The sequence below is a fragment of the Nanorana parkeri genome, unplaced genomic scaffold (assembly GCF_000935625.1).
Source record: "Nanorana parkeri isolate BGI_ZX_2015 unplaced genomic scaffold, ASM93562v1 scaffold180, whole genome shotgun sequence".
Lineage (NCBI taxonomy): Eukaryota > Metazoa > Chordata > Amphibia > Anura > Dicroglossidae > Nanorana > Nanorana parkeri.
The window spans coordinates 2,385,901-2,409,029 of NW_017306448.1; positions in this window are offsets into that span (position 1 = coordinate 2,385,901).

Below are 23,129 nucleotides of genomic sequence, written 5' to 3' on the forward strand. Positions count from 1 at the left end.
ATGTCTAAACATGCCCAAAGCGGGATCTCGGTTGCTGAGTGCAAGAGGGCTAAGGGGCAATGGTGGCAGCCATGTAGTACGCTCGAAGATTTGGGACTGCAAGACCTCCACAGAGTTTATAGCGATAGAGCAGTTTTTGGTTGATACGGAGTCGAGAGTTGCCCCAGATGAACGTAAGTAACCTGCGTTGGAGAATGCGACAGATATGGCCGGTAATGGGGATCGGCAGGGCCCGGAGCACGTAAAGCAACTTAGGCAGGAATGTCATCTTCACCACATGGATCCTCCCTATCCAGGAAAGGGGAAATCTCTGCCAGGAGACCAGCAAATTAGTGAGGGATTTCAGGAGGGGGGGAATGTTGGCTACGTATAGGGTGTCATATGTCGGGGTCAGGCGGATGCCCAGGTATTTAAGAGAGGGGGCCCATGTAAACGGAAAAGAGAGCTTGAGTGCGGCTAGCGTTGCAGGCGTCAAGGAGATATCAAGAGCTTGGGATTTGGATTGGTTGACCTGTAAGTCCGAGATGAGTGCAAAGTCTGAGAGTGCTTCAAGGAGGTTCGGGAGGGAGAGAAGGGAGTTATTCAAGGACAGGAGGACATTGTCAGCAAAAAGGGATATTTTGTGGTGAGTGCCCGCCACCTCAAGGCCCTAAATATCGGGGTTGGATCTAATGTATTCCGCCAAGGTTTCAAGGGCAAGGGCAAAAAGGATGCGCTATCGGGAACAGAGAAGATTCAAAGCCACAGTATTTAAGCATGGCCTGTGGCGAGGCATACAGGGCCGTGATCCAGGATATAAAGTGGGAGCCAAAGCCCCAGTGGTGGAGAACTTCAAAGAGATATGGCCAAGAGAGCATGGTGAAGGCCTTGGAAATGTCCAAGGACAGCAACATCATCTCTCTGGAGCGTGATTTGGCTAAATGCATCAGGTGTAGGGCCCGACGGACCCCGTCCCTGGCCTGTCTGGATGGCATGAAACCAACCTGATCTTTTTTGATTAGGCACCCTAAAAATTGGTTAAGGCAGGAAGTGAGAATTTTAGAAAGGATCTTATCGTCCACATTTATTAAGGAAATGGGGCGGTAATTGGTCAAGGAGTGGGGATCTCTATCTGGCTTAGGTATCATTACAACGTTTGCTGTGAGCATGTGTGGGGACATGGAGTCGCCCTTCAGGAGACCATTAAAGAGGGAGGCCAGGTGGGGAGATCACTTGTCTTGTTCTATAGACTTCTCTCTGTGTCCTAACACTCACACAGACACACAGAACTATGACTCATCCTGCTGTCCCTCCGCAGAGCGGGGAGGGGGGAGGAGGGGGCAGGCCCGGCGCTACCGCAAGGCAAGTCAGGTACTTGTACTTGTCAAAATGCCCCGATGTTTGCGCTATGTTTTTTTTTTCACTTACCTTCGGTGCGGGAGAGCAGCGGCGAGTCAGCGCTGGTCCAGTGGGAAGAGCTCCAGGTGGGGTCCTAATTTAGCTGGCCGGCGACTGCCCGAGGATCCCGACACGCGCGGCACCTCTGGCAGTCGCCCGCCAGCTAAATTAGGACCCCACCTGGAGCTCCTCCCACTGGACCAGCGCTGACTCGCCGCTGCTCTCCCGCACCGAAGGTAAGTGAAAAAAAAAAACATAGCGCAAACATCGGGGCATTTTGACAAGTACAAGTACTTGTCACAATGCCCTGTTTTTGCAGGGGGTCGGGGAGGGGGGCGCAAAAATGCACCTTGCCTGTGTAGGCACGGATCCTAGCACCGGCCCTGGGAGGGGGAAACAGCTGATTGCAGTTTACTGATAAGAAACCCGACCCTGTGAGAGAGACGGATTGAAGATATTGTGGAGGGAATTTTGAACTCCTAGGCCTCTGGCCTGTAAAAGAATCTATAAACTAAAGTATGAAATACAGCTCTGTGACTCCTAAGAATGCACACACATGTACATCCCCCCTGCACCTCCCCATTGCCACCAAATGCTCAAAATCACTTACAAAGGTGGAAATGTCCTTTAAACTCTCCCTGTTTGCAGACGATATTTTACTGACCCTGACTAAACCATTTATCTCTTTACATAATCTACATAGGGAATTGTCTAGTTATTCGTCCGTATCAGGGTATAAACTTAATTTAACTAAATCTGAGGCAATGCCAGTCCATATCCCCCAGGAAGCGATGTCTTCCCTCCAGTCTTCTTTTGAGTATAATTGGAAATTTGATAAAATTAAATATTTAGGTATTTACCTTACCCCCCGGGTGACCTCCCTATATAGGATTAATTTTGTCTCTCTGTACAGAGAAATTAGAAACCATCTTCAGAGATAGAGATCATATCATTTATCCTGGATTGGTAGAATGGCATAAATTAAAATGACGATTCTGCCAAAACTGCTCTTTTACTTTGGGACATTGCCTGTCAAAATCCCTAGGTCTGATCTTAAAGCCTTGCAACGCTCGCTTCTTCAATTCACATGGGATAACTCAGGTCATAGAGTTGCCAGGTCCGTGTTGGTAGCCCCCAGATCAAAGGATGGATTGGCTTTTCCGGATATATTTAAATATTACTTAGCTGTTCACTTACACCATCTTGCTTCCTTACAGTTAGGCAGAAATAGAAAACCTCTGGATCTCCCCACTTCATCTAAATTCCATTTTATGGCCCACCCCTCTGTTACCACAGGTCCCCTCACTTCTATCAACCATACAACATACTAAAGCTATTTGGCGTTTTGCAGGGCCTAAATTTAATCTTACCTCGCCCACTACTTCTATGAGATCAAGTTTTTTTTTTTAAATCCCGCTTTAACAGAGGCTTAAACTTACCTCGTTATCGCTGCGCGGTCCCGCGCCGAGAATCAGGAACTGCTCGTGCAGCCGCAAAGGATCTTGGGGCGGGCACATGCGCAGTTCGGATTCTTGGCCGGGAGACGAGCAGAGAGGTAAGTCTATGGACGCGTGCATCCGCATGCAGGCAGCATGCGGAGGGACAGAGCAGTCAGCGCTGGATCGGAGAGCCGCCGCACCACTGGAGGGACAGATAAAAACATCAGGAAAGAAGAAGAAGATCGGAATAAGAGACATCATTTAAGGTAAGTGCTAACATTAACATGGGGAGAGGGAAACATTTGTTTTACTTTAATGTCACTTTAACCACCATACTGCTCGTCCATGGATGGACCACTCTATTTTTTGCTTTAGAGACATTCTTCATAAAGTAGATAGGACCTTAATGCCTTTTCCTATCTTGCAAACATGGTTTAACCTACATGCTAGATCTCTTTTTACATTTCTTCAGATTAAACACTTTGCATACACAGTCTCTACTTCTTTAACTTTCTTGCCATTAACTTCATTTGAAAAACTGTGCTTAGATGGCCCTACTCATAAACATTTGACATCTGACATTTACAAATTTCTTAATTTAATTTCGATCTTACTTTCCCTAAACATAACTATATGCTTAAGTGGGAGAGGGCTCTGGGCCGGACATTGGACATGGAGAAGTGGGAGAGGATCTGGACTAATGCTAGTAAGACCTCTATTTGCACCCTATATCAAGAAAACCAATACAAGATTCTCTTCCACTGGTATTGCACCCCGGATTTGCTGCATTATATGAATCCTTCGCTGCCATCTGACTGCTGGTGATGCTTAACTTCAAAAGGTAGTTTATTGCATATACTTTGGGATTGCCCAAAGATACGCCCTTTTTGGAAGTGTACAATATCCCTGCTTCAAAAATTAGTTGGTAAAACTATACCAGAAGACCCTGTACACTTGCTTTTTGGGCCTGCCCATTTTACATTTTTCAAAGACCACTACTATACTAAACTTGTCCTCACCACAGCCAGATGCCTTATAGCTTTGAAATGGCGGCAATCTACTCCTCCGTCTGAGGCAGAATTGTTGCGAAGGATCCATGATATTCATAACTTGGAATACTTAACGGCTCGATTACGTAACTCCATCTTCAAATTCGAGCGGGTGTGGTCCCCCTGGCAATTGCTGGAGGGCCCTAGTGGCGCTGCTTTGTAACTTGGTGTTTTCTTTCCCACGTGACTCTGAGAAAAAAATTTCCCCTTTTTTTCTCTTTTTTTTTTGGTCCTTTTTCTGGATTATTTTTTTCTTTTCTTTTCTCTCCCTCAAATTCAATTGAAAATGCGTTTTTAAAGCTTATCAAAGCTAAATGTAAATGCTGATTTATACTATTGTATCTATGTAAAACCTTAATAAAAAGTAAGTAAACAATAATTATTTCTGATGATTAAGCCATCTCTGAAGTTTACCATGTACAACACCTGAACCCTGATGAAGGGGAGATTTTTTTGAGCCCCTGAAATGTGTTGGCTATGTTGTGTTATCTTGCTATGAACTAATATTAAAGGAGAACTATGAGATGAGTGATTTCCACTCACCTCATAGTTCTAGCCGACCTGTGACAATGAGACTGTCACAGGTCGGCTCAGTAGATTGGGAAGTGAGCGAACAGATACCGGCGTTTGCTCACCTCTCGATCCTGTCACGGCTCTCTGCCGTGACAGGGGGGGCTGGATTCCCCCCTCCCCGCTCCTATCCACCAGCGCTGACTGGCGGATCGGACGGGGGAGGGGGCGGGTACAGCTTGCTCTGCCTCTAGCTAGGCAGAGCCAGCTGTCACTCACGCAGCTGGGCGGATCTCGACATCGATGTCGGGATCCGCTCCGGCTGCGGCGTCTCAGTATACCGTGAGCTGTAGCTCGCGGTATACTGAGCTTAGGGTAACGGGAGGACGCTAGTCCCCCGTTACCCTAAGGAGAACTATGGGGAAAAGCCCTGACCCCATAGTTCTCCTTTAAAAGAATTTGAACTCTTGGGCCTTTTGTTTGGCATGTTTATTGGACTTGTGGATCCTCATCTCTGGGTTTTCTTTTTAAGGAGTGTCCTGTTGTGTGGAGAGCAGCCTTACCGGAGCCACTGTGCCTGTTAAATTCTGACTGATTTACCAAAAATTTTAATCCAGTGCCTCATTTTTACGTGTTTGGGACTATCACATCCAAGATGGCAGCACCCAGTAGCAGTGTCAGGGATTTTGAATGTTTGCCCATAGGAGGCTTTTAAAATAATTTAAATCCATGTATAATCTTATGGGATGATTTTTGTTGAACGAACGGACTAATAAACTACAGATTCTCTTTCAATAAAAGCACCCATACAAAAGAAATAATCTTTAAATGCAAACTACAACTGAGTGTTTCTCTAAATATCTGCTGACAATTTCTAATCCTTATGCCACAAAATTGCAGATTAAATGCACTATTTAATTAATTCCTAGGGGAATGACTACAAGATTTAAATTTAGAACAAAGACCCAGAGTAGTGAGTCAGCTGATTTTTTTTTCATATATATTTAGTATACAGCTCTGTCAGTCCATAGAGGAAAACAAAACTTAAAGAGACCCTGTTATCAAAGGAAGACACATACAACCAATAGTTACAAGATACAAAGAGTGTCTACTCTATTACAAAGTTAATATATTTATTATATACGGTAAATCTAATCATGGAACAGCATACAGTACATCTTTAGTCCACACTATGAGATCCATCAATATGTTACAGTGGAACAATATCTCACATCAAGGTTGCTACAAAATAATTAAGATGATCACCCTGCCTAAAGGCGTTCTGTAATTGAAGGAGGTGCAGATGAATGTCACGGAAGTGACACTAAACTCAAAAGTTAAATCATCAAAATGCATTCAAATACCTTAACAATTAACAAAAATGTATATTATTTGTGTATCACTTGGCTGTAGATCCTCAAATCATCTCTGAATTGGACTTTTAGAGTTGTTTTTGGCTTAGGTGACAAGGCTGCCCAGGTTTAGTTCATGAACAATTTTGAGAATCTTGCTCGAAGTTTGCCAACATTGTGCTGAACCCCATTGAAGTCAGTGTGGGGCCAATCTTTTTATTTTTGAGGCTTATTAGCAACCTATTGTCAAACTAAAGGCATAGGAAATTGGGCACTGCAAGGGGGTGGGGGTTGACATGTACCAATGCCAACATACAGCAATAAAAAAGGTACCTGTTCCTACAAAGAATTGCCAGCTCTCCCTAACACCTTCAATACACACTAACAATATGGCAAGGGGCTGGGTTCCATTCCTTCAAATTACTGGAGAGGGGCTGGGTTCCATTCCTTCAAATTACTGGCAAGGGGCTGGGTTCCATTCCTTCAAATTACTGGCAAGGGGCTGGGTTCCATTCCTTCAAATTACTGGCTCCTGTGACTCAACTCATTAGAGGCAAAGGCTATGCACTGCATTATAGGTTGTTCCTTGTTGCTGGCTGCAAACCTACAAAGTGTTTGGGAAAGAAAATCTTAATTCGTAAACCCCGGGGGTTTTCGACACAAACCCATAGCAGAAAAGACCTCCCTTCAGTTCCAGTTCTATTTTATCTAAATTTAAAAACACAAAAGTGTTATATTGCATAGAGCTAATTCTCTCTATTACAGAGGACAATCAGATATAAACAACTTGACAGATGTTCTAACCGTTCCCCACTATCACAAACTAAAAATGTTTTTAATAATGCATTATTGGAGCAGCATTTTTTCACTGGTCAAACCTGTTCATACATAAGGTTCTTTATTTTTTAACTTCTCCCAAACATGCCTAAACATCAGAGGCATGGGGATTCCTTCAATAGTATTTTTTTCATAGATAGTGTTGTTGATTTGATAATGTTGTGGCTTGGTTATATCACCAGTTCACAACTGGTGATATAACCAAGTGCATAACAAAAGTTCTTTAACATCCATCACGCTATATAAAATATAGTTTGTAGGCTAAATCTCTCTTTCTGATTTGAGAAGAATGTGGATGGCAGGTAGACAATATAGTAGAACAGCTGCTTCCTCCTCCACATTCCATTGGCAACATGTAGCAACACTTAACTATAACTTTAAGCATAATAAGAGCTTTCGCACTTTGTAATGGAAACTGCAGACACAGCAGGCAGTATTAGATTTCTGCTAAAGCCATGCGTTCCTGGCACATAATGATGAAATAAGAACTGGTAATTAACCTGTGTGAAAAGTAATTTCCTGACAATAGTCTATCATATCCAAAACAAGTCTATGTGAAATCTACAAGTGGTTCAACCTAAGATAGATAGATATATAGATAGATAGATAGATAGATAGATAGATAGATAGATAGATAGATAGATAGATAGATTGTAGCAGTGGTCTAGCTTTCCCCTAGTATGTTCTTTTACATCTGGTCAGGAAGGGGTCATGTATGTATCTGAGAAATTGGAGCAAAGGACAATAATGCCATCACTGTAATATTTTTTGAAAGAGGAGGCAACTGCCTTCACATGGGCTCTCCTGAAGTCTCACAAACTTTTGAGAAGACATGTCATGATGCCCTGCAGAGAGACACGGCGTGATGGCAACGTTGCAATTAAGAGCTACTTAATTGCTGGGGACAAGCAAGTTATTGAATGCCGGAACTGTTAACTGTGTTTTTTTGATGCTGGAAGCAGAATAAAGATGGCAGAGGACAGTTTAAAGCCTGAACTGCTGTGCGATCTTGCTACCTGTACAAAACCCTGTTTGAGGCTCTCTATGCTAAGATGTAGCAAACACAGGCTGCTGTCATTAACACAGATAGATACATGGATAGATAAATAGATAAATAATAGATAAATAAGAGCTAGATAGATAGATAGATAGATAGATAGATAGATAGATAGATAGATAGATAGATAGCATTTTGATTTGGATTGAGTTTTTTTCTTCTTGGACCTTTTATCATTAGAGGTGAAAGTGTAAGAACAATCTAGAAATGGCCACAGTCAGGTATTATCAATGTGCAAAGTGTGTGTGGTGCACACAGGCTCCAAGGAAGATGGTGCCCAATCACTGAATTCACACATTGGGGATTCGGGGAAGCTGGGCCTTCCTTTGGTCTCCATGGTTTTCCCCTTGCAGCACAACCCCCCCCCCCCAATGGGCGGCACAGCCCAGTCTATCGCTTGCCCCTGGCATTAAGAAGAGGAGGGAACTTCCATTATGGAAGGAACTCTTCTGGATTCTGCTTTCGTGTGCTCCTGCCGTCTGCCGTGCTGCAATGCTGTATTGAAGAATCTTTACTAAAGAATATTATGATATTCCAATCCCAGGCCAAAGGGACTCTCATGTGAATGGGAGGGGCACTTGATGTAGATGGGGGTTCCTGATGGGTCTTTGATGTGAAGGGGAGTCTTTGATGTGAACAGGGGGCTCCTAATGTAAAGGGGGGGCTCTGATGTGAAGGGGAAATTTGAAGTGAATAAGAGGCTGCCAATGTGATGGGGAGCCTTCTGCTTTGAAGGGGTACTCTGATATGAGTATGATATGGGAGGGGCTCCAAATATAAATAGTAAACTCCTGATGTGAAGGGGGAACTCTGATTTAAACGTGGAGGATTCTGATGTGAATGGGGGGCTCCTCATGTGATCAGCAGGCTCCTAAAGTAAACACTGCGAATAGGGGGCTTTTGATGTTAAGGGGGGACTTTGATGGGAATGGGGGAGTTCTGATGTGGACATGAACCTCCTGCTGTGAAGGGGGATCTCTGATGTAAATGGAAGCTCCAGATGTAAAGAGTGGACTCCTCGTGTCCAGGGGAATTCTGATTTGAACAGGGTGGACTCTGATGTGAACGGGGGTACTACAATGTGAAGAGGGGACTCTAATGTGGAGGGGAGGACTCTAATGTGAAGAAGGGACTCCTGATGTGAATAGGGAACTCTAATGTGAAGGGGGAAGCCTGATGTGACGTTGGAATTCAAATGTGAATGGAGAACTCTGATGTGAAGGTGACTCCTAATGTAAAGGGGAACTCTGATGTGAAGAGGGGAACTGTGATGTAAAGACAGGCTCTAGCAATGATGACATCATCACAACTTCTCACCCCACCTTCACCCTCAATAGCTCAGTCACACACCCAAAAGTGGTCTAGTCATAAACTAGGGTTGGCCCAATGCCATTTTTTTCAAGACCAAGTACAAGTACAAGTACTTTCCCTCAGGTACTTGCTGATACCAATTAACGATACTTTTTCTTAAAGGGACAGGTGACATTTTTTCTAAAACAATTCAGACTAATGATTTTAGGGCAGTTTCTCACCTGGGCTAAATAAAGATGTCACTAGGGCTAAATACAGATGTCCCGAGAGCAAAATACAGATGTTCCCAGAACGTTGGGGTGGCAGGGAGGGGGTGTGTGGGGTGTTGGTGTTAGGGGTGGTGGGGTGGGAGGGGGTGGTGGTGATTAGTGTGCGGGAAATAACATAATACAGGCCAGATAGGAGTCCAGGCTGCTGTGTGTATAATATGAAGGGAGGATATGTAGGATATATGGCTGCACACTATCAGGGTCATTACCTTATAACATGTCCCTGGCTCGATGCAGAGCTGTCAGTCCATCACTCCCCTGGCATCACTGCTCTACTCGGCATCACTGCTCTGCTCTCGCTGGCTCGCTCTCCTCTCCGACCCTGAATTTGGAGTGGGACTGCCCAGGAGACTGCCAGCGGCTGCAGACCAGTTGGTAACCGGCCACAGACCGGTACCAGTCCGCGGCCCGGTGGTTGCTGACCCCTGCTGTGCGGAGTGGGGCTGTCCATGGCTATGCCTACACTGAGAAGAAGGCAGATGAACTATAGAACCGGATAGGCACTATCATGGACAGCTACTTGCAGGTCCCCAGCAGGCTGCCAAGGTCCCCACAAGAGCGGTAACTCCGACAGCTGCTTTGGTTTAAAACCTTAAAGGGCCGGTATCGGCCTTAAGAATAGGGGCATTTTCAGGAGTACAAGTAATTGTGGAAATGCCCGTATCAGCCCTGATACTCCAACTTCACTGAGGATTGCTGTTATATACCGGCCACCGGGACCAGTATCTCGCTTTCTGGATGACTTCTCTGCCTGACTACCCTACTTTCTCTCCTCGGAAATACCCACTATCATCCTTGGTGACTTTAACATTGCTACTAACATTAACACCCCAGCCTCTGCTCAATTTCTTAACCTAACCTCTTCTTTTGATCTAACACAATGGTCAAACACTCCTACTCACTCTGATGGTAACATACTAGATCTTGTTTTCTCCCACCTATGCACTACTTGCAACCTCTCCAACACCCCTTTCCCCCTCTCAGACCACAACCTTATCAGTTTCACCCTCACCCTGTCCCCAACACTGACTCCCCCTACACGTCACACTGTCACCCGGAGAAACCTTCGCCACCTCGACCCTTCTCTTCTCTACTCTGCTACTGACTACCTCTATGACAAAATCTCACCCCTGTCCTGCCCTGACCTGGCTATTTCTGTCTTCAACAGCTCACTTTCATCCTCCCTAGACAATTTGGCTCCCCTCACTACACGCAGACTTAGACCACGTCCACTACAACCGTGGCAAACAAAAGAAACCAGACATCTAAAAAGACATAGTCGGGCTCTTGAACGACTGTGGCGAAAAACTAGATCTCTGCAAGATTTCACCTTGTATAAAGCTGCCCTCCTAAAATATAATTCCTTCCTCCGTGCTGCCAAACAGACTTATTTTGTTACCCTCATTAACACACTCTCATCCAAACCTTGTCAACTCTTTTCCACTTTTAACTCTCTACTATGTCCCCCACCGCCATGCCCTGGTCACCCCAATACCCAAAAAACCATCATTGAACCCTACCGATCTCAACAATCTCAGGCCAATCTCCTTACTGCCATTCACCTCCAAACTCATAGAACGCCTTATCTACAGCCGCCTGAGCCGCCACCTCGCTGATAACAACCTTCTCGATCCCTTACAGTCCAGCTTTCGCCCCCTACACTCCACTGAAACCGCCCTCCTAAAACTCACTAATGACTTAAATAATACCGATATTAGTATAGTTATCAGGACATCCCTATAATAAACCATTAAAATGCCATGAACATGACGCTTTACTTTTCCCCCTCTGTTAACATACATCACAGCCGAACCTGGAGCTCTATTGATCAGTAGGATTGCCCATCATGTTAAAAGACTAATAGGAAGTGTCTGGAGGTTGAAGGGACAGAGTCAGCCTTGATTTATACAGGAAAATATTTGTTGTCTATATCTCTGGACCCACTGATTGGCTTGTCACACAGTGTTTACTTCAGAAATAAAAAATATCAGGCAGGAAATATAGAGCAATAATTTGTTGATATTTATTAAAGGAGACAGCTAAGTGTTCTAAGAGGTTACCAGACAGGAAGTTAATTGCGTGTTTGATAACATTGCTCCCTGGTCTACTACCTCAATTTGAATTATGTTATGTTCTGGTAATCTCCTGAAACCTCTTTTACATGAAAGAGTTTGAGGTTTATGTGTAGTGAACCCTAGGTTATAAATGTTCTGAAAACTGAAAATGCTGAAACCTAGACATGGTTGATATAATCAATTCACCGAGTTCAATTTTGCTTGATTTTTCTTCTGCAGTAAAGTAAATTAATCAAGCACATTTATCCTGCAAATTGTTGTTGGTTAAACTAATCAGAGGTGATTCATGTTTCAGCTGCTGCAGAATTGTCAAAACAAGTTCTGCGCTATTTAGCATTGGCACAGCGATATATAACGGATGATGGCTCCGGCTCTTATAGAGAAGGCTATACAGGCAATTTCAACCTCTTGCTACTGAGAGAAAGGAAACCTGTACTGAGAGAAATGCAGGGACTGCTGTTGCTGACCTCCTACCTGGCTGTCTCAGTCTTCCATCCTTTGCCAGGGCCTGTTCACACCATGGGGTTCATTTATAGAAGTATTGACAGGCGTATAACTGGGCAGATGCCATTCGCACAGCACTAGTGTCCGTAGATGGCGCTGGTGAGTTCATGTGCAAGCAAAAGCTACAGTTTTGATTTATTTTTCCATCATATGATTGGGTATTTTTATCAAAGTGAAATTTCACCACATTCATTAAGATATGTGAAAATTTGCTTTCAAGGTGAACAGCCTATTTGCCGTTAGTAAATCAACCCCATAAAGGGTTCTCAAGAAAACCTGTGCTGAAATATGATAGTGTAGCCCCTACCGCCTTCTGTGGAGTGACTACTAGAAATGTAGCTGAGCTATTACTGTAATCAGTCTAGCTTATTTATAGTTGGCTATTATCTGGTTAATTCCAGGTGTTCTGTTATTGATTGTACCTGCCTGAGTGTGACTCTGCTGCAGTGTGGGGCAGCCAATGAGAGAACATTTTGAGTGTCTATGTCTCACCAGCCAATCACTGGGAGTTTCATAGCCGGTTTGGCATGCTGGGGGAGTGCATAAATACACAGGGGATTTACCATGTAATCAGTTCAGTCCGCTCCCGGGCTTAGCCTGGGGGTGGTATGCTCAGAAATGGAAATGCTAACTAGGCCTCAAGCCTAAAGTAGGCCACATATGGACCCTGGAGGGGTCAGGAACTGATTGAGGAAGAGATCCAGAGAAGCTCTAAGACTACCGGAGGTGCCTGGTGCTGATATGGACCTCATAAAAAAGTCTGGTGTCTCTCCAATGGAAGATCCCATGCCTATCCATGTTCAGCTATTGCTCTATTGCCCAGTGTCAGCCTGCGCTCCTATGCATTCTGCACTCTGGAAGTCTGAAGGGATTGGTGAGTCTGCTTTATATTTGCTATGGATGTCTGAAGCCCTATACCCTCTCTCCCAGTTATGACATTCCCCAATAAAGCATTTAAAAAGGTACTCAAGTGACTGGCACCCAACTTTCTTGATCACACATCCCTTCAATGGTTAAGGATCTGCCCCTGAGAGGGAAATGTCAGCCCTCTTTGCCCTTTGGGGGTCACGGGTGTGCTACACTAGTAAGAGTTACAGTAATACACTGTTTTATTTGTCAATTGCACCCAAACACACATAGATAGTTATCTCAGTGAATGTGATTGTTCTGTGTTGCATTATGCTGCATTTTGAAAGTAGAGCAGGACCAATTTTTTTGTTCCAGTTCAAATAAGCTGCCTAACGCAAAAAGGCTACAAAAGCACATTATTATTATTATACAGGATTTATATAGCGCCACAGTTTGCGCAGCGCTTTACAAACGGTAAGCCAATGAGGAGGGAGTTACAATAGTTGAGACGAGAGATATCAAGGGAGTGGATAAGCAGCTTTGTGGTTTCATTGGTGAGGAAGGAGCGTATTTTGGAGATGTTACGAAGGTTAAGACATGCATCACACTGCATTATAAGAAAGAGCACTGGAGAAAAAAAGACAACTTTAACCATTTTTAAATGATATCTTAGATTTCTCTGATAGTTACACAGAATTCTGAGATGCTTCCACAGTATTTTTCTTTTAAAATATGGCAATTGTTTATGATATGTAGTGCTCTAGCAAACTAACTAGTTTGGAGAAGTCAGGAGAAGTGAACAATCTAGGACAACATAGCTGAACTGAAAAGATTCTCCAATTCAGCTCACTTTCCAGTTCAGCTATGTTGTCCTAGATTGTTCACTTACCCTTCCTTCTCCAAACTCTTCACCCTTATTTTAATAACCCTGCTAGAATCCATCTGTGCAATTGACAATAACCATGTAAATGTCTCTCATGTAGGGTTTACATCAGCTTTAAAGTGAAGCTTGGTTCATGCAGGTCAAAACACTCTATCACTATTATATAATACATCACACTATAATCCCCCCTTCCTCAGAAGCATGGGGATACTCTCAGCCAGACGGGCGTTAAGGTGATGGGCTATGACAATATGAAAATAAAGATATATATCCTTGTGTTACTTACTGGGGCCAGAACAGGAATTGTTTTCTCTAAGGATCCATTCATATCTATGTGTTGAGGTAACACCTGTTAGTGGCTTCAGTGTCATCTATTTTAAATGGCAACCCAAAACAAAAAAGTTCACCTTATATGCAGTCTAACACATGGTAACACACTTCTGTGCATTGAGGTGCACAGTGTCATGTCCAATTTTCTATGTGGTGTGTTGGCAGCCCATTGAAGTGAACAGGCTGCCTTAACACAACCGCAAAGAACAGGAATGGTGTTTTGATAGACCCTAAAGTTATCACCACCGTCTCATGATGGAATGGCTTGTGTGCCCAAATGACACTATGCCAGCAAGAGACTTTTCTCCTGGCAGGGACACGGCAGACAGACACAAAAGGCTGGGTCAGACTAAGAGCAGTACCCCTGGCCTTCAGGAAAGGGTTGGGCAGGGGACTTACAATTTTACTCTATAAAACTCAAGGTTTGGTTAATCAGGGCCCTAGGTCCTTCAGGACTACAGGAAACCAGATGGATCTACGGAAGAGAACTTTGACTCTCAAAAACAACAGCTGTGAGTGAAATTCTCCTGTTTTTTCTATAAGATGGTGTAGAGCCAATGCAGCCAATAAGATTGGGAAACAGTCAGATGATGATGCTTATCCAAAACTGGTAGGTCTAAAATATGATAGTTTCCGAGTCTTCCCAGTAACTGTGGGTGTTTTTGGTGTTCCAAAAAAAGCAAGAGAAAAACAATACAAGAGTAGGATAAGCTATAGGGCTCCTTCATGTACAAGAGACTCAATATTAGCAATTTTCATTTTGTATGCATTTCCTTTTCATATGTGTGAATAAACACAAATTCTTATTGTGAAGTAATAAAAAATAATAATAAATAGTGGAAAAGAGAGACCATATGGTCTATCACTGTCATAGATTTACCCAGGCAGGAGCGCCATCGCCGCGGGCCGGCGTCTTGGCTCCTCCCCTGGGCGCGGCGCCTCCTTTTAATCGCTGACAGAGTCAGTCACTCGCCGTTCTATCGTTGTGGAACGTCGAGCGACTGACTCTGTGGGAAACAGAGCCACAGACCGTCTTAGCATCAGAGAGGGGGTTCAGCCTGCATACCAGGACTCCACTACCGCCCACCTGCTATACCCTACCTCCAGCCATACTGGAATACCACCCGATCCATCTGAGCTCATTCCACACCAGAACCACAAGTACTTTGATCTTCCCCAGCCTATTAGTAGCCATTGCAAGTTACTCTGCTTAAACTTCGATTGATGAACTGTGTGCAATAGTACTGATGGTATAGCCAATGCTATAGTGGTTATTCGATTGCATATCTTAAGACAGCATGGTACAAACTCCCATAGTAACCACACCGTACTGCTGCCAAGGTATAAGGCCCCATTCACACTGAGCGATTTATCAAGCGATTTTTGCAGCAATATCGCTCATATTTCCACGCGATATCGCTCTATGTAGCTTCTCCAATCCATTTCAATGGAGCTGTTCACATCTCGTCGCTCAATATCGCTCAATATCGGTTGTAGCTCGTCGCTGGTCGCTTGTCGCTCCTACATGACCCTTTTTTCGAGCGATTTCGAGCGACATTGCTCCTGATTGCATACAGCCCAATAGGAAAAAGTTGCGTGATGTCGCGCGACAAGTCGCTCAATATCGCTCGTCGCGCAATATCAAAATCGCGCGATTTTCATGTCGCTCAGTGTGAATGGGGCCTAATAGTGAACTCCACTACACACCAGTTGTTATATAGGAGTCAAGTGGTTCTATGCAAAACGTGTCTCACTACTATTTCGGAGAAGAAACTACAAATCGCCTCATGCCCCCACTTTAGTTAGATAGTTGGAGTGAGCAAACTCTAGTTAGAAACTCAGACCCCCATTGGCCTTAACCAAATAACACTTCTAGGACGGGTACATGATGTGGAACGGTTCCCCCTCACACTGAGTGTATTGGGGTCCCACCAGACTGACCGAACCCGTAATTCTAGAGTGTTAGTTCCGCAGCTGAGATCCTTGAGAGTATTACCTTGCTGGATTGTGACAATCACAATTGTAGTAACAATATGAACCAATAATGACAGTGAAAATTGAACCAATAATAACAGTACAAAATTGAAAAAGGTGTACAGCAACCATACACAAGTGATTGCGGTGGTACAACCCCCGTCTGAATACACAGACCTCTAAATACTTAAACCGTGAAATATTGGTGAATATTACAGCTCTGTCCCAGCCTCTGTACTGACAGGAAGTGCCGTGGCATGTACATTCACTTCTACAGCATGTGCCTATGGAGTGAGCTGTAGAAAAACTGCAAGAACAGGAGCTGATTGTTTCAGCTCTTAGGCTTAGTATGGGACACCAGCTGTCACTGACAACCTGCATTTCCATAGCTAGTGCTGGCTGAACCTCACAGAAGCCACTGAGACTGGTCACAATTTTAAAATGGTGCTGGGAGAAGCCGCACTCCATAGTTTTAACTTGAATCCACACTTTATTATTGTGCAAATAACGGATACACCATACCGATGCTCCTCAGATCATCTCATGTGCTTCACCTACCAAGGCTTAATCATAGACATCATCTAGAGAGAATCATTCTCTATGATTAAGCCTTGGTGGATGAAACGCGTGAATTGATCTGCGGAGTGTCGGTATGGTGTATCTTTTATTTGCACAGTAATAAAGTGTGGATTCAAGTTAGAAGATCTATGTAGTCTGGCTTCTGTTTGTACCAGAAGTATTTTGAGGCTACTACATCTGCTGGTCTAAGCAGGCCTAGTACCCCCTAATTAAAAAAAGGCCTGTTAAAACTACCAGGAAATAAAATAAACCTTCATTTTTAGGTTTAGTTCTAGCCAAATCTTTTTTAGTTTTGGATATAGTGGGGAAGGCCAAGACCTTATCCTTGAACATGTTAAATCTTGCAGTACAGTAGAGGGAATTGTGGTTCATCACAGGGGTTTTTTGTGTCTTGTGCCCCAAGCTAGACATTGTCGGGGAAGTGGGTGGTGGGGTGCAAAGACATCTGCAGGTATGAAGTGCAAAAATGTGCCTTTCTCTTCCTATCTGCTGCACATTTCAATTATTCAGTGGGGCTGCCAATCATAGTGCTGGGCCAATAGGAATGTATAGTTCTACAAATAATGCAGACCACGTGCTGCCTTTAATATCACATTCTAGCAGTAGGTATTCTAAAATATTCGTAAACAGGTAAATCTGCGCTTCTGGAGAGAGGTGGTAGTTGAAATGAAAAATTAATTAAATTAAGTTAATAAATTAAGAATATATGTGTGAATAAATAAACCCAAAGCTGCTCTGAAAAGGGATGAATCCTAGTATGATCGAAAGAGACAAAGCGCTAAGGGTAAATGTCTGTGCAAAAAAGTGAACAATAGGTATTCTGGCGAGGCCAGTCTGGAACCTAATATATAAATGTATGAAACAGGACTAACTTCCTAAAAATATATAAAACCACTCTAACTATAACGCAATAAACAACATTTGTATATTTGCACACGGAATCTACCGTTCGCCTGCCACCCGAGAGGGGCAGTTCGGATCAATTTCAAGTACACTGCTATTTTTGCACATTTGTATATTTGCACACGGAATCCACCGCTCACCTGGATTTTTTTATTCATTGGACACTGTTTTGATGTTTTTAAACACTTTTCGTTTATATAATTCTTTGGAATGAATTTTATTGGTTTTAATTGTTTATTGCGTTATAGTTAGAGTGGTTTTATATATTTTTAGGAAGTTAGTCCTGTTTCATACATTTATATATTAGGTTTTAGACTGGCCTCGCCAGAATACCTATTGTTCACTTTTTTGCACATACATTTACCCTTAGCGCTTTGTCTCTTTCGATCATTCTAAAATATTCACATGACACAAGGGGATGGAGCGTGTACAAAAGGGTGACGTCTTTTTAGGCATGCCTAGGTCAACATGATGTCCCAGCAGGGCCTTGCTTGCAGCAGTTTGGATTTCCTACCCCATTACAGTCTCTTTAAAGGTGCCCACACTCCTTACAATTTATCTGCAGATTTTCTGTGGTCAGATGGAAAAGGTGCAACAGATTCCTCCATCTACATTAACTGTGTGGATGGAGTAATCTCCACCTGGGCCAATCTGTTGCACTTTTTCCATCTGACCACAGAAAATCTGCAGATAATTGTAAGGTGTGTGGGCACCTTAAGACCCGTCTGTGCCATACAAGGGCGACTAAATGCCAAAGCCTTTACTGTCCAGGTTTTTATTACAACAAACATACAGACATGGTAGCACAATCTTGTACTAATTTTAAATTACATTCTGTATATGTTTCTTATCTAGCTAATATTGCTCCTTTTAATTAGTATATAATTCTTCCTGTCTGCAGTTGGTCATCTTAACAATTAAGGTGGCCATACACTTTACAACCATTGCAAGACCTTAGTCTTGCGATGGTTGTAAAGTTATTAAAAAAACGTACGATCTGCCCATCTTGGACAGGAAGATCGTACTCGCGATCATCGCAAGCCCGCCCCCCTGAGGGGCGTGCTTCCGATGACCGCAATGCTGAACGGGCAGTGTGCGCGTGTGCACACAGGCCCGTGCGGCTTGATCTTACGATCATGCTAAAAACCAGCCGAAAATCGTACGATTCTCGGCTGGTTTTCTAGCATGCTCCTTAGACAAAGGACGTGCGACCGTACTGTAAAAACGGTCGCACATCTTCCATACACTTTGCGATTATCGTACGATCGCGGGATTTCCCACAATTATCGAGCGATAATCGCACAGTGTATGCGCACCTTTACAGATGCTTGCAGATAATACAGGGCCACACTGTGAGTGTATATTAGTGAAATTTAATTGAAGAAGCAACCATCCATGTGCAGTCAGCTCTGTGTAAATACCTGAGAAAAATAAAATGCTGTTTGCTGTTCGTGACAGTCCGTCAAGCAGCTTTATCAAGGGTGAGCATCACATAGCTCTTCTAATAACTTCCCATCGAGCTGTGTTTTCACAGATGGCTCAGAAATATCGTTTTTCTCTACACAGTCTCCAAACAGCAAATTGGTTGTAATGAATAGGAACTTTATTGAGGACTTTGGGTAAATAATGCTGCAGCTACATTGGTTTGAAAGAAATTAATGGATACAGGGCAAATGAGTTAGAAAACAATTAATATGTTGATTGCCTCACCACTCTTCTCATTTGTGTGGAAACTTTTGTTAGCAAAGTATGAGCTCACTGAGATCCGGGAATAACGAGGATAGTCAAACATTGGGCTTAATGTGTACGCAAAGGCAATTTTTGAAAGGAGGATTCGGCTGCATGCAATTACACACGGTCACTTGCACACCTGGACCTTGACATCCGTGCAGGTCCAGAACCTGGACATCCGTGCAGGTCCAGGTGCCCACACTTGGACGCAGACAGTGTGTGTCCAAGTGCAGGCACCCGGACCCGCACGGATGTGCAGATTGGGGTGTGCTTGTGACCTGTGTAATTGCGTGCAGCCGCGTATTCCCATATGGAAGAACATACTGCTGTGCGCAATTACACGCAGAACCTGTCCCTTCCAGGGTTGGGCCTTTTTATGTACGCTGTATGAGCCCTTAGCATGGGGGGGGCATGGGCTGAATTAGAGAAATCTACAAGTGTATGTCTAGCCTAAAGCTGGCCCTATGCATTATGGTTTTTTGATTCCCCCATCCACACTAAACCTTACCCTACTCTATCTAATACTATGAAAAATTTTGGGCTTCACATATACCTTAAACACTAAGGGGTCTATTTATAAACAATATGGGTGAAGGGCCCTGCGAAAATCTGTGAACGTTTGCTTTGAGCAAATAATGCCGAATGTTCTTAATATAATATTCCCAGTTCAAATGTAGTGTTGTAATAATGCATTATGGCCACTCAATGGCATTTTCCAGTTCAAATGCAGTTTGTTGTTGCAATACATTGTGGCCACTAGGTAGAGCTGAGGAGCATAAGAAATAATACATTTGAGCTGGGAAAATCCATCTAGTGGCCATAATGTATTATTACAACACTACATTCGAACTGGGAGAAATATATTGGGAACAATCATTTTTGGCCCTTATTCGCCCTAAAGGAATGTTCACAGATATTTGCAGGGGGAAGGGCCCAGCAATATTTTTTTAAATAGACTCCATAGTGTGGTCAAAAACTTTATTGGTTTTGTTCCGTTGCTATTCCTAGGTCCGGCTCTCTGCTGAAACAATTGATCAAATGAATTGATCAGAAACATGAGTGAGTGGTGTATGCCAAACTCCTGATAAGCTCCTGTGAGGTTAGAAGAACAGAGAGTGACTAGGAAGTGGTCACATGTGCGGAGGTTCTCTGGTCCCTATAATCAGGAATTCTGTGCTTAACATACATTTTATGACCGTTTTGTCCGGTTTTGCTTTATGACCGGTTGTTTTGTCATATTAAACTGTGCTAATGAATCCTTTCATATTTAGAGTATAGGCCACTTTAACACATATTCTATGGAAAGATTATGGAATTCTCACTGGGTGCTTCAGAAAACTTTTTTTTTCTGCAGCTTTTATACAGTACATGATTTGAAGGAATTATGAAGCATTCTTCATGTATTCATATACGTGCAAATGTATTGTTCCTTTCATTATTTACATAGTAATTGACATCTGAATTATCCAAACATCAAACTCCTCTAAATACCTTTCATTTGCTCTACTGAAAAAAAAATATGCATATTGAAGCCTGCATGTCTGAAAAGCTGCAGCCACCTCTGCAAATTCAGCTCCGTTATTGTGCGCTCTCAGTTAAATCATATTTAATTGCTGTAGCTCCAATTACAGCATTTAATCTACTCAGAATTGCGTATTAGTGGCTACAAAGAAACAAAATGCCACCTGGAGTGTCTTTTTCTAACATATGACAGTCAGCCTGTCAGCTCAGCAATGCTGCTCATATCTACCTCACACAGAAAGCTTTTATTTCCCGAATAGCTCACAATGATAAAACTTACAGACTTTGCATCAATGTTTCTAATATCCACTGAGGCTTCCAAAAAACTAAAAATGGATGCGAAGAGGAAGGGAGTACGATTACGTATAGTATTGGAAGTTGATGTGTAGAAAGCTTTAAAAAACGGGCATGCATAAGGATTTCAGGGTCTTTGACAATGTGATGGAAGCAGGGAAAATGGGCAAGTGTAAGGATTTAAACAACTTTGATAAGGGCTAAATTGTGATGGCTAGACAACTGGGTCAGATCAACTCCAAAACTGCTGCTCTTGTGGGATGTTCCTAGTCTGCAGTCTACCCACCCGGTGCCCGGAACTGCATGTCTACGGCATTGGGAGATAGGAATTCCACACCACTGCTGCCCCTCTACTTCCTGCCAACCCGAGGCTGGGCCTAGGTGGCCTTGTGGGAAATCCGGCCCTGAGTCCATCACAGAACTAATTTCCCAAATGTTTAACAGGAATCTGTCAGGTGTTCAAAACATGCCCCAGCCCTCCCATAGACCATAAAAGACATGAAAGGTGATGTTATTTAACAAGCCCTAACCCCTCCAATCAGGCAACTTATAGTCTTGAGATGGAGCGGTATTGTGAAGCACTGCAAAGCAGGAAGTAGAGACTGCATATGTGATGGACAAATATGGCTGCCCCATATACATACTCTATATACTTATATACTTAAAATAATATTTTAAAAAAACCCACAATTTTAAAAACATTAACAAATACTGATAAGGTTATTCACATCAAGCAGATCTCTTTTTTTCATAGCTATCCCCCCCAAAAAAACAGTTTATATACTGCTTTATACAAGTGAAATCTTTGAATATCTTAAATTTCCAGCAACTGTTCCCCACACCAGACATATAATTGTTCCAGTAGTATTAGTGTGCAATTTTTAGATAAAGAGGCCTCTCTTGGAATACTTCACTGGCAGCCATTGATTGATTCTGGATTATGCAACATCTTGGACAATCGATCCATGTTTTGTGTAATCTTGGAAAATGGAAAACAGGAGCAGGAAAAAAGACTCCAACGCACGTACTTAAGCTTATCTTTTAATAACGAGCAGCAGAAGCAATTTAATCTGACAATTCATTCTAAAGGTCAGAACCCACAAATCTGATTATCCAAGAGGAGAGACATTAAACATCGTTCATAACAATTTTCAGAACCTGTGTGGAATGCACGCAGTGTAATAAACATTGGTAAACACTGGGGCTGTAGGTAAGACGAAAACATGGCATTAAACAGAAATGACAAATACCAAGTCCACATTGAAACAGATTTAAGAAAAAGAAACAAATCTGACTCTTTGTAAAGCAGTAGTAAGACCTCATTTTGAGTGTGCCATTCCACTTGAGGCACCAATTAACACGATGGATAGCTTTACACTGGGAAGATTAAAGGGAAACTAATTAATAAAAGAGCAAAGGAGAACCTTGGTTATGAACAGAATCTAATCTCATCAAATCCATACCACCAAATTGCCAAGATTTTCTTTATCAAGTAGCTATTCACTAATAATTCACCTGGCATATTGCCAACTTGTAATGGGGTCCATTAGAGCAGCCCTTCTCAACAGAGTGCCGCCGCACACTGGTGTGCCTCCTGGCCTCTTCAGGGGTGCCTCAAAATTTCCTGGTATTGGGACTGTGATGTGAAGAGGGGAGTGAAGACTGATGTGAAAGGGTCTCCTGATGTGGACGGGGAACTCTGATGTGAAAGTGGGGCTTCTGATGTGAAAAGGGGGCTCCTAATGTGAAAGGGGGGCTTCTGATGTGAAGGGGAGTTATTGATGTAAAGGGTGACTCTGGTGTGAAGGAGTTGGGGAAATCTTGATTGATGTGAAGGGGGAAACCTACTTTTTTGGGTGTTTTTGCATAGGGTCCCCCTTTACATCTATGACATTTTAGAATAGTGTGCCTCAAAATTTTGCATACTTGATAAAGGTTCCAGTGACTAAAAAAAGGTTGATAAATGCTGCATTAGAGCATGGGTATGTACTGGAGTTCTCTGACCCTAACCATCAGACCTCCCATATGTAAGTGTATTGAATCTAAGTGGAGATCCCACTTTTAAATCAATGGCAAAAGACTGTAGGGCCGGATTTCCAATCGCCTGTCATGTCATATGTCTAATTTGGAAGTACTATGCATCCTTACTGATGACATATTAAAGGAGAACTATGGGGTCAGGGCTTTTCCCCATAGTTCTCCTTAGGGTAACGGGAGGACACAAACTAGCGTCCTCCCGTCACCCGAGGCTCAGTATACCGTGAGCTACAGCTCGCAGTATACTG